Below are 11,443 nucleotides of genomic sequence, written 5' to 3'. Positions count from 1 at the left end.
AAAAAATATATCTACTCAGTTTTTTTCTTTCTTCTAATGATGAAGCTGTGCTTTAAAGCCACAAAACTTTTTTATGATGTTATTTTAACATACCTGACACAGATTCCTGTAACTGGTTAAGCCACTGTTGTGTAATTAGTCAACAACTCTTCATTGACATGCAGATTTGGCGCAGTTTATAATTGTATCTTCTATTCTATGCTAATACTTGAACTCGATCCAGTATAAATCTCTGAACCCAGCTTCCTGAAAGTATCATTCTGAGGTTAGTTCTTTCAACCAGATCTTCAAAAATGACTTTCCCTCATTTTTTATTTTATATGTTATCCTGTGTACACTTTGGTTATGCTAAGGAGAAATTCTTTGCAGCAGTCTACGAGCATGTACCCTTTTTTCCAGTTCCCAATCAAGCTCCTGTATCGCCAGAAGAAGCTTTGTCTCTTATGAACAGAAATATCGATATCTTGGAGACAGCTGTTGTAAGAGCAGCACAAAAGGTAATTTAATTATATGTGTTGGTTATACACTAATTGCTAAAAAGTTATCATTATTGAATACAAAAACATCATCTTCTGTGGCATTGTACCAAGTGATCTGTAACTTTGCTTTGGATTGACTTCTTTTTTTACTCTGATTTTATTTTTCTCTCTCTTTTTTGAAGTAGGCTTCAGTAAGTTTTCTCCAATTACAGGCAATTACAGGTATATTTTAAAGCCAAACTGAATTCACAGAAATTGACATTTCTATTTTCAAAGACTTACGTTTAAATTCTGGTTACTGTGTTTATGTGTCTAAAAATTATTTTACCAAAATATAAAGCACAATATTAGAACATTTTCCACCACCATTTAAGCATCATAACGCTTTTCAAATACCCTGTAAAGCCTGGGGTACCCATCACAAGGAATAAAATATGTACAAGTTAAAGAATATACCAGTTTTACCTTCTATACCAAATCAAAGATACACAAGGATCTGAAAAACACAGGGGTTTGGAAGAATTTATTTTACTAATCAGCTGGCTGTTGAAAGAAAAAAAGGAAGGTGAGGAGAGAAGTGTAGGATTATCACTACATACAATTTACAGTAGAATAATGTAAAACAAATTGCTTTTACTATTTCTAGACCATGTGGTACCTAAAATTGTGTCTAGAAGTGTGGAGGTTAGAAAATCTCTCGGATCACAATGATTCCAAGATATATATATCAGTATAATTTTGTAATTTTGAACAAGCAAAGTATTATATTAATTAATTTGTACCTGTAGTTTATAGTATATTGGGAAGACAAAGAAGGGGACTCAGGTTATTGAACAATTGAGACATGAGTCCCCTAAGGAATGATCAACTTTTTCTCCCACTGTGTTATTGCATTTGTTATGAAAGCAGGTTTTTGATCTGCAGTCCCTATTTGTTGTACGGCAATGCATAATATGTTTAAGCTTTTTAAATAAGATAATAAAACTTCAGATAAGTCCCTGTAGAGGTGACTAAAACCCTGTCCTAGGTTTGAAAGCAAAATGTTTCAATTTCAAGCTGAAATTGTGAGTTTTCCTATGAAGCAAGATCTTTGTAATATGAATGTTTTTTTTTCCTGGTTGTTCTTTTGCTTTAGGGTAAATGACAAGAGGGAGGATGTGCTATTGTAGTAACCAATAGACTAGACTTTAGGCTTCTCCTTTTGGCCTAATATAGATGTAAAGAAAATGCCCTGAGCATGTAAAATGGCATCCTAGTGAAGCTCAATGAGCAAAATCTGTTATTGAGACACAGGGGCCCAAGTATCCATACTTTATGGACTACAGATAATGACCAGATGATATAGCACATGCAGAATTTCTAAACTGATTGAGATGGAGCAGGATACTTGTGAAGGACTTTGAAATTAACAAGTTTCACTATACAAATGATTATCTTCCAGATAAATCCATGTACTTTGCTTCCAAGACATGCTAAACAATAAAAATGCTGTAAAAATTCCAGAAGTTTGCATAAACCTCTCAAGGTATTGAGCTAAACCTATATTGCATTGAAGCAATTCTTCTCTATATTCTTTCTTGTCTGCCATTTGTGGCTGTTTGTTAGTAGATGGATCCTTGCTGCTATCAGCTGTGTAAGAGAGCCCTTGTTAGATGACAGCTTCTTTACACATACAAATTATTACAGACTAAACCAAACATTTTCTCAAGGCATTAAACTGGCACCACTTACATATACATAATGTGCAATAATACTTACTTACTATACAAATGTGCAATATTGAAAATTTGTATCTGAAAAATACTATATATATAATCCCAGAAAGAAAAAAGAATTGCCTAAAGTATATGTATCCAATTATTAAAAAATATAAAGGACCTCTAAAAACAAGTTATCATTCCAAAACCACAAATATTGTACAACGAAACATAAGAACGAAGAAAAAAAGCATAATAATATAATAAATTTGGTGTTGGTGTTGAGAAAGAATGACTTATTCAAACTACAAAGTTTTAAGTCTTCATTTAGACCTTTGGGGGTCGATAAAGATCCAAAAATGTTTCTCCAGCATACAGTTTCCAACCTAAATCAATATCAGAACCCATTGCCTCTATTCCAACTCTTAGCCCAACCCGGTGAATCCTATTCTTTCTCCAAACATACATATTCTCCTACATACAATAATAACCACTTATTATTGTAAATAATAGCGTAAATAATAGCATAAATGACTGTCTTTATAGCAGCAGTTAAAGTGCCAGCAACCATGCAATACTGCTTTTCCCATGTGTGCCTGTGTGAAGGTGGCTTTTCCAGTGTGTACAGGAGTTATATTGTCTAAGTCTTTTATTGGCGGTTCTGGAAATAGAGCCTAGCTTTAACCTGGATGGCACATGTACCATATGATATAAACAAAGAAAAAACGTCACTAGGGATTAAAGAAAATATTTTTGTTAAAAGATCTCCATCTCCAAATTTGCTGCTGAGCAATTTCCTTTTCCTAACCCCCACCCTTCCACTCTCATTTTGCTGCTCCATGCCCCTATCCCTTGTTGAGGCACAACAATCCACCATCTACAGTTACCTCTTCTACCTGATTGTAATCCACCACACAGTGTGTGATGGAAATAAGCCTCTGGACCTATTTTTCAGTGATGACCTGAGAAGGACTAACCACACACACTGACAAACACTGTTTTTTCTCCCCTGGCCAGTCCTTCTCAGAAAATTTTTGAGCATCATTGCATGGAATTGTTTTGAATTTTGAGAACATGTTTTGAGGACTTCCTCAACAGTCTAGAGAAGGAATGCTCAAAATTGTGTTTAGATTGCTCATTGCGTGAGATTTGGTATAGGAGAAAAAGAAAGCCTTTCAATGGCTCCCCAGAGGTGGTTTGAGTTGACTCATGCTAGGTCATCCACTTTTCAACATCATTAACATTTTCCAATTGTAGCGGACAGACAGTGCCAAGTTAAGGATATGGTAGAATGTTTGTACAATTCGTATAGCCCTATTACAGCTTGGTTGTGCTAAGGTGAAATTAGGCACCCATTTCCACCCATCCCCTTCCCCTCATTCCTGGATTCACTGTCCTATCTTTTCACTCTGCTCATGTTGCTGTTAATTGTTGAATGTATCAGTGATATAGGCTGGGCACACCAACAGTCATGTCTTTATTTTTCATTTCACAATATTGACTTAAAGCGGTTGTGACATTCAGACAATAAGTTACGCAATCAAGAAATACCTTCCTCTTTTAGACTTGAAAAATATGCAAATATAAGCACACACACGTGTACTTCCTAAGCTACTTGCAAAGCACCTAGACATAATATCGTCGATATGGGCATGTTAGGGGGGGTCCTGCGGGAATATTTACCTAATAAAACACAAATTGAAAACAAGCATTTCTTTTTTTTGGTAATTAAAAATTATAGTCAGAAACTTTTTTTTTGGTATTGCCCCTTAACCTAGTATTGTTACCGAAACTGTTGGGGAAGTTAGAGGGACCTGTGGGAACATTGTAAAAAGCACAGTTTTCTTGTTAGTCTAAGTTTAAGAATATGTGGAAAAATATGTTTTTAAACCCAGACAGGGGTTAATGTGAATTTAAATTCAGCAATCTGCAACATTTACCAGATTGTTACACTTTCATTGAATTCATAAATTTGAATTGGAAAAATCTATTGCATGGTATGGAGACACTTGGTGGCTACAGCTGAAGGAACAGGTTGTAACAATTTAGAAGACTAAATTTATTATTGAGGAAAGGAGTTGTTTTTTTTTAATTTTTGTGTAGTTAGCACTTGGTAACAGAGCTGTTCTAACATACCCCTTTCCCTTTTAGCAACACAAACATGTGTGAGGAGACACAAGAACAGGGGTTGCCTTTACTGAGTCTAGAGCACTTGTTTTTTATTGGGGGGAGGGGGGGCTTTGATGGAAATCAGCTATCTTATTGCGAAAAATATACTATATTTAAATTATTTTTTAATAGGGCTTTAATCAAACATATATTTCCAAAATGTGTTTTTAACAAGTTGCTTTATTATATAATTGTCTTATTTTCAGGGAGCACACATCATTGTGACTCCAGAATATGCTATATGCTGTTTTAGTTTGAACCGAGAAGAAGTGTTTCCATACCTTGAAGATATCCCTGAACCTACAGTTGAATGGATTCCATGCAATGATCCCCAAAGGTGTGAATATTTCCAATGATTGGCTAGATAGAAATATTATTGAATTAAAAATAAATACATTACTTTACATCAATCAATACAAGCATGTGAGTATTATATATTGTGCTCAATAAACTCCTTAGGGGACCACCAACAGAAATGGATGAGTTTGCATTTACCTTTTGTTCAAGTTGAATCCTGGGTGTTTACAAGACCTTCACACTTCATCATCATCATCAGATTCAGCAGGATATGTTCCTCATGAACCACCTGACATATATTTATAATTCATATTCATATTCATATGACCATTACTTCTCCAGATTTAATGAAAAACAATCTCCTTGTGTTATCATGGAATTTCTATGACCTGTTATAGCAATGAGGACTCCTTTGCAGGAGCAAACAAAGGTTAAAATGTCTCCACAATTGGTTTAACAAACCCTGAATTGTATTTTATTAGTCAATCTCTTTTACTTTTGTAATTTTATTTTTTTTTATTTGTTTGCAGTATTACCTCTTTTTTGGAGAAACCCAGTTCAATACCCCAGAAGAACCAGAAATCAGTACCTTTAACACACCATTTGGAAAGTTTGGAATGTTTATTTGCTATGATATATTGTTTTATTATCCAGCTGTAGCCTTAGTGACTCAACACAACGTAGATACTATTATTTTTACTACAGCTTGGTTTAATTTATTGCCACACTACAGCGCTATTCAGATTCATTCATCATGGGCAATGGCAATGGGAGCCAACCTTCTGTCATCCAATATACACAACATCAGCTTGGGAATGACAGGTATGGTGTTTAAAGGAGGACTATAGTATGTCTATTGATATTTATTTTATTATAATGAATGAAAGAAAATACAAATCTAATGTAAACTGTTGTATCAATGTGTGTAATGTATTGGGTATTTAATATATAGTATGTAAAGCTTGTAACTTTACAGAGTGAGGATAATTAACCCTGGGATGCTGGTAGCAAAAGGATCTTTTAATGGCAAGCAGGAGGTTATGTTTTCCTGAAACAATGGTATGATTTGGTATTACAGACATCTGATGTCCTGCAGATCCCCAGCCAAACCACTCATGTTACTGTTTCCTACTGCATTATAACTTTCAATTATTTCCATAACCTTGCCTAATTTAGTGGTTTGTGACATTGTGTGTTTGATGTCTTATTTTTTGGACTTCAGTATGCAAGGGTCCTTCTTAGATGAGCCTTCACCGGCTCACAAAAAGTACAGTGGCCATCAAAGGGTCCATCTGATATCTCCTAACAACTTGAAATGCTGACATCTGGTGTCACAATGTCAGTTAGTGAATGTCTTTAGTGGATCACCAGTTTCCATTGTTTGAAGAGACACTGCAGAGAGTCACATATGCAGGAATCTTCCTGAATCCCCAAGTTTATTTGGATCATATCTAGGATTATCATATGAGTGCAAGTAAATTTGGATGTGATTCAAAACACATAACAATAGTCATTCAGAACTTTGCCACTAGATGGCAAAAAAAACATTAGAATAGTACCAATGCATTAGGAATTGCAGCACACATGGGCAGCTAACAAGGGCACCTACTAAATGTGATCAGCTGATTAAATGTCTATGCAGGCATTAGTAACAAAATCAAATATTGCACATTGCAGTTTTTTTGTATTGCTATATGATTACTTTGTTTTATTTTGTGGGCAAACTGTTTATTAATGACAGCTGCATATAGAGTTTAATTCTAAGTATTTTTTATCATTAGATAACTCATTGTTTGTAGTTTTATTATTAACACAATCAAATGTTAAAATGTGTTTTTTGGTTGGTTTTGTATAGAGTAGAGAAAGATAAAAGCCCATCAGGTAATGTTTTGCTCTCTTTGTTGGGTAAATTGTGTCTCCCTCACTTTCAAACTTTTGTAGTTGTTAGGAGAACAAGAGTTAATAGGATTTCTCCAGCATAATAAAGTCAAGTCAGTGTGGTTAGAGGCTTACAGTTTGGCCTATCAGTAAAAAGTATGTAATGTCCAACAATGTGTATAAATAGACAATAATGGTAATGGCAAAGTACCTGCAATTGTTTTCAGACCTGTGTGACTGGAGGACCCTGTGTCCTGGTACCTGGCTTTATACAAGGTCTTGCTCTGTGATTTCCAAGTAAAGACCAATGCATTCCTGTTGCTAAACTCTATCCCCTGATATTTGACTGTCAAATTGCCAGGCGTACTTTCACAAAATGGAAGGCTCACCTCTAATTTTACGTTAATCATGTTACAAAAGTTCTGTGTACCCTACTCCTGCTCTCTTGCATTGTCCATGTAGCAATATGTTATATGCTGTGTATGGTCTCTAGGGATCTCACTACTGAGATACTGGTACAACTGTATTGTTGCATCTCGTTGGTGGGAGTTGAGGAAGTAGTTTTATATATATTTATGGAAAGATTAATGTAATGGCAGCAGGAATGAATACCGAATAAAGATGTCTGCTACTAACTACTGTGTGTGAGCATCTGGAGCAGGACCAACTAACAGAACATGATGGCAGCGGCGCACAGGACCTCTGAATTGCAAGTCTGCTGTCTATAAAATCAGATTGGGTGACACTAGAACTGTACAGAGAATCAGGGACTGTAAGTACAGACTCCCTATCATACTGCATTATGGGGACTGGCCTGAAACCCCCTCAGAGACTGGATGTCACTTCTTCCAATCTCTCACAGACATGGAGACACTGGAAGGAAGAGTTTACTCTGTATGTGGATCTGACAGTGGCACCCAGAGATGAGCAAAGGAAAGTAAAGCTGTTTTATTACTTAGTTAATATTATTATTATTAAACAGGATTTATATAGCGCCAACATATTACGTAGCGCTGTACATTACTTAGTTGGGGGAAAAGGCAGAGAAATAGCCCAGACCTTGCTGACAGACAGCACAGACAGCCTGCCACTGACAGACATACTGTTGGCCTTTGATATCTACAGATCTTTAAGAGTGTCATCTTGAAGGGATGGCCAAAGTACAAGCATCATGCTCCTATGGAAGTTTCTCCATTTTTTCACATAAGAGATGAACTCTCTGTGCAGTATGGTATCATCTTCAAAGGAGAAAGGACTGTTACACCAGTATCCCTCAGAAGAGACATAATAGAAAGATTACACTCTACTCACTTAGGTGTAGAAGGTCTACATCGTGCACGAGAATATGTTTATTGGCCTGGAATGAATGACCACATAAAAAACTTTATAGCACAGTGTGAAATATGTGCATCATGCAATGATAAGCAACCGAAAGAGACATTGCAACCACATACAATTCCAAACAGACCATGGTCAAAAGTAGGAACTGATCTGTTCACATGGAACGACAAAGAATAACTGGTAACTGTGGACTATTTTTTCAATTTTTGGGGGATAGACTACTTACAGGACACAAGGGCAAAAACAGTAATTAGAAAACTCAAAGCCGATTTTGCCAGGTATGGCATTCCTGATATTGTGTTCTCTGACAACGCTGCTCAATTTACATCTGAAGAGTTCAAAAATTCAGGGAGAGGTGGGAATTTGAGCACCAGACATCATCTCCAGGAAAAAAAAAATTTTTGTTAGTTAGATTTCATTGTTCCTTCATTTAAAAGGGAAAGGATGTAGCAATATGTTATATGCTGTCTATCTCACTACTGAGATACTGGTACAACTGTATTATTGCATCTCGTTGTTGGGAGTTGAGGAAGTAGTTATACACATATGTATAGATTTATGTAATGGCAACAGGAATGAACACCGAATAAAAATGTCTGCTACTAACTACTGTGTGTGAGCCTCTGGAGCAGGACCAACTAACAGAACAGTCCAGGCACTCAGTTCCTACTCCATTCCAAAACTGAAAGCAATGTGTTTACACAGGCATTGTTAGCAGACAGAGGAAGCAGAAAAGACAAAGGAGGATGTGAGGGAGGCTTGTTTCTTTTATTGAAAAAAATTCAGATTTCAGAATTTAAATATGTAGGTCAGATTTATTTATGAACCTAAACTAAATTCAAGACATTATGCAAGCACAGGTTCTGTCTGTACTTGTTTGATAGGCATGGATGGCTTACTTTAGGTAGCTTCTTTTCAGATAATACCTTTGCATTCCATCTTGTTTTAAAATTGTTTCCATATGCAGGTGTATTTCACTATACATTATTAAACTACTGGCTTATAGAAAAGACCCTTGGATTTACCATACAAAGGCTGCATTTTGAGGGGTGCTTTCACCTCAATGCTTAAAAATCTAGGGCATATGGGCTAGATTTGTTTGGTAGTTCGGCACTGATTGCGCCTAGTTGTGATACCATAGTTCTGATACCATTGCCAATGTCATTGGCACACCCAAAGCAGAAATAAATAATCTCCTAAAGTAAATAGGTCAGGAAAACTTCCTCCTATTGATGCCAATACTGGGATCTTCCAATTTGCTTTGTCAACATAGTATACAGATAATAGCATAGTTCAATTTATCAAACAGTTTCTCTTAAATCCCTGTGCTACTGGAATCTCCACTTCTGCTCAGAAGTACATGAAATTCATGTTCCCATATTCATTTTTATTCCATCACACAGCAAGTCATTGTCTTCCAATCAGTCCAGCTTCTTTGATTTTAGTTCTTATAACAACAGTTTTGGAGATTTTGGGTAGTAGGCATAAAGTTTAACCCCTCACCCACAAGTTAGTTCTATTTTGTGTGAACTCTACAAGAAACAAGAATACGTTGGTGTAACCAGATATCTCTTTTTATTATGGCTGTTTCTGAATGTGTAAGGTATGAAGTTGACTCTGATAACTGTAGGGTTCTGATTTTTTTTTATCAGTCTATGGTAATGCATCATAATCAGATGTCCAGGCTGGTCAATAAGGGCAAAGTGGAGTGGAGGAGTGCAAAACAACCTGACAGGCAGATTTTTTTTCCATCCATGTGCTTTGTTTGTCTTTTCACAATATGCGATAGACCAGAAGGTTAAAATACATACTGTCTTTTTTTATTTTTTGAAGGATACTAGAAATATATACTACACCAGAATGTTAGCCCTAATAAACTGCAGATTGCATTTCAAAGATAATCTAGTGTCAGTTCGTGATAATTGTATTGTCTACAAATGATTACAAATTTGTTATAACCTTCTGCAAGGTGCTGTCAGTGGTTAACACAGCATTATGGAGCTGCATTATATTAGCCAGAAGTCTTTGCTAAGTTTGTGAAGTGAGAGACTTTTCAACTCATGTATATAAATTCATCTCTTCCTTCTTAACACTGCATAATCTGCAGAATGTCAATCAAACACTTATTTGTCAAAGCCAAATTTTTAAAATGATTATTCAACAAATGATTTATACATCAAGTTCTTGTGGTCGACCACAAAGGATCATTTTGTAAATAAATTTTTATTTCAATTGAGAAAACTGCCTAGCAGTAAAAATGTTGTACTTCTTGTTTAGATCATTGATTCACAATGACATGCATAATTCTTTGCACACTGTTACAGTCTTTTCACAATTACAGAACAATGTTCAAACTGAAAAATGGAATTTTTTTCTTAGCAATGAGTGCAAAACTCATCAGAGAAGCTGCTGTTCTGCAAATGTGATTCTCCATGTCTCAGTGCTGTAAACTGCACACTCGCTAAACTGCAAGACTATACTGGAAGCAGCTTTTAGTAGCACTTGTAAACAGTGCACAAGCGGTGGAAGAGAAGAGTTTTAGTGTGATATTTTGTTATCTCTTTAGTAATATCACCCAAGTCTATTTAGGCTTCTATCCATGCTTCTTTTTACCACCTACAGTGTGTAATTTTAACTTTAAAGACCCACCATAAGTCTCATGTATAAAACTGCTGGGTCTTTTTACTAAGACTTATAATGTCGGTAGTTGCAGGTGCAGGTACATTAAGGACATTTTCCCACTGGTGCTGCACGGTACCACTTGAGAAAAAAGGTTAATATTTGAATAAATTTGGTCTGCTTTGTAACCTTTTTTTTTTTCAGTATAGCATTGATTTGCATTTTTTTCAGATGCTGCAGTTTGCTGCCCCAACCTCCATGAACTTGAAACTAAAACTACCTGTCACTGCTTTTGGAAGCATTTGCAAAATGAGCTTTTAGTAAATAAAAAACAAAGCAAAAACATAATTTGCAGCCACGTTTGATCAGTGCACATTTATTGTTTCCTGGTGTTTCATAAATGTGCCACAGCCCTTTACCTTTTAATACTTGACCACTTAACCATACATTACCACTGAAGCCACAAACAGATTTCAGATTGACACTTGAAATAATGTTTTGGCTAGATTCATCTAAGATGAAAATCATCTGATGTGTGTATTTAACTTTAGTATCGTTCCCTCACCATAGCTTTGTTGTGATAGGAGGAGAGGCGAAAGCTGCCCTTTACATCCAAATATACTTTATGAAGGCAAATTATTTTTACATAATTAAACATATGTATTCACTCAAACTTTAATTCTCTATAAACAAAGCTCATTTACTATATGTATTCCTACATCAATCAGTAAAGTCAAAATGAGTCAAGATCTCAAAACTAGCAAAATACAAAAATTTTTAACAAAACTACAGTCTTTCATAGTGTAATTTTCCATCCATTCACAAATACATTTTTCCACTATTTTGTAAGGATGTTTATATAAATATATAAAACTTGAATTTTTTTTTGACTTGTTTAGATTTTTGTCAGCCATATCCTTAATTTGTTTTCTTCTCTAAAGGGAGTGGAGTGTTTTCACCCGA

The 11,443-nt window shown here is 35.5% G+C and overlaps 1 pseudogene; it reads left to right on the top strand.

Annotated features, from left to right (window-relative positions):
* Positions 1-86: 86 nt before the first annotated feature.
* The window catches only part of LOC140329830 (pantetheinase-like), a 24,015-nt pseudogene continuing 12,658 nt past the window's right edge, over positions 87-11,443 (top strand).

Source organism: Pyxicephalus adspersus, chromosome 4 (assembly GCF_032062135.1).
Source record: "Pyxicephalus adspersus chromosome 4, UCB_Pads_2.0, whole genome shotgun sequence".
In the NCBI taxonomy this organism is placed as follows: Eukaryota; Metazoa; Chordata; class Amphibia; order Anura; family Pyxicephalidae; genus Pyxicephalus; species Pyxicephalus adspersus.
The sequence above is the reverse complement of the archived record's forward strand: the minus strand, read 5'-3'. Positions and strand labels throughout refer to the sequence as shown.